We start from the raw sequence: 1,978 nt of genomic DNA, 5'->3' as shown, positions 1-1,978 counted from the left end.
TGTTAAATAGTTTAAATAAAGAAATACCTTTGAAATATTTAATCTTTTAATTTGAAATGGTAGTGTCTTTGGATAGGTAGGTACCTTTGAGAAGGGTGGACTCCTTCTGGTGTTCCATTCTGACAGCATTTTGAAATGTTGAGGATGTATTTCACATTGTTTTTACCACATGTAGCCATAATTTTTGTCGTATTTGATAACATATGATGGGAGGTTTAATAATTTTATTATTTTTTATATTAAGTCAGCCGTGCTATCAACAAATCTGTGTAATTTTTGGTGGTTTTCCCATGACCACATTTAGGCCTTTTTTTACTCGAGCCTTCTTATTTTTCATGCATTATACCAGAACAAAAAAATTCTGCAGAAGATACCAATAGATATTCTCCATTGTGTGGGCTAAAAAGCTGTTTTAAATCAGTGTTAGATACACAGATACAGCTTTCCTTGCACCTTCTAATTTTGCTCGTACTGAATAAATGCTTTGTTTTGAATAATTTAATTGATTCCTGTGTTTCTGCTTTCAAAATAAAAGACTATTCAGAATGAAAGAACCTGACAATATTGAGCTCCAGATGAGCTTGAAAATGTTAAAACATTTGTATGTGTGTGTCTATGTATAAAAGACTACAATAAGAATTGAAAGAACGTCCAGAATTGGATTTTTTTTTTTTTTTTGTAATCTCACTCTGTAAAGTCTTTGTCTCCTTGTTTTTTTGCTAATGACGGTGGCTTGTAGTCATCTTGTGATAGCTCATTCCCATCAACCGTCATTTTCATCATAATATTCTGATTTCTAGCAGAAGTCCTGTTTGAGGTGTTCTGGTCTGAGCTTTGCTCTGTTGAATTTCCTCCTGTTTCTGTTATTTCAGTTTCATTTCTCTCTGTGTCCTGCCTTGCTCCTCCCCTGTGCCCCGGGGTGAAGGTGCCTCACCGTTATGTCGCCAGCACCTTTGAAGTTTTGCATGGCTGTTTATAATGGACGTGTTTGGCTGAGAGTTTTTGCAGGATGGCACATCCCTCTGGTGTTGCAGTTTCCATTTTGTTCCTGTCCCTTCACGTGCTGCGCTGTAGCTTCGCTCCTGAATTTTCCAGAATTTTCAGATTCTGCCAGTAATTTTTAGATACCCCTGTTGCACAGGTTTCAGTTCAATGCAGAGGGAGTAGAGAACTTCAGATCAGGTGCCGTTCTGCTTATTTTCTGTCCAACCTTTGCTGGAATCATTGAGAAACTTTCTTTGGGTGGTTCAGCATTCAGCCAGTGAAGAATGAGGCCGACTTGGTTATTCTCTTTTATCCTTCTTGTGATGTCCCCAGGGAGAGCAGAGAAAAGGCACAACTGTGAGGAATAGCTAGATGGAATGGGATTTTGTTATCCCACGATCACACTGGGGAATTGTTCGCTTTTTATTTTTTTTCCCTCCAAAAAATAAGGAATAAACTCTCCTGTAGTTCACTTTTCCCTACCACAGAGCAGATACATAGGGGTTGCTCAAAGAGTTTATGTAGAACTGGCTTGGAGCCCAAGTAATCCTCTATTTACTTATGTCCAGGCTGTCTGTAGTGCTTGTTAATTATTTTCCCATTACTTTTTAACTTGTCTCTAAGATAAAGAAGGCAGAAAAAAGTATAAGGTGCTGGTTATCCTATGTGATAGTAGAAAAGCTCAAAGGAAGATATTTTCTTTGTGTGAGAGATTTTTAAAAAGTTTCAGATGAAAGGTGTAATAACGAATTTAGTGTATGTTTCTGTGTTTACAACATCTTTGCATTTGGACTTCTTTCTTGTGTGATCATAGAATCATAGAATCATAGAATAGATTGGGTTGGAAAAGACCTCCAAGATCATCAAGTCCAACCCCTGATCCAACTCCAATTACTATAGCATGGCACTAAGGGCCACATCCAATCTCTGCTTAAAAACCTCCAGGGATGGTGAATCCACCACCTCTCTGGGTAGGCTGTTCCAATGCTTGATT

General features: G+C 37.9%; 1 protein-coding gene across 7 annotated transcripts in view; it reads left to right on the top strand.

The window, feature by feature from the left end:
* KMT2C (lysine methyltransferase 2C) overlaps positions 1 to 1,978 on the top strand; it is a 145,554-nt gene that overhangs the window by 32,060 nt on the left and 111,516 nt on the right. The gene's annotated exons all lie outside the window — the stretch shown is intronic.

The sequence above is a fragment of the Empidonax traillii genome, unplaced genomic scaffold, assembly GCF_003031625.1.
Source record: "Empidonax traillii isolate 1590-97213 ecotype Southwest subspecies unplaced genomic scaffold, ASM303162v1 scaffold404:size960789, whole genome shotgun sequence".
Lineage (NCBI taxonomy): Eukaryota > Metazoa > Chordata > Aves > Passeriformes > Tyrannidae > Empidonax > Empidonax traillii.
This window is presented reverse-complemented; position numbering and strand designations above follow the sequence as displayed.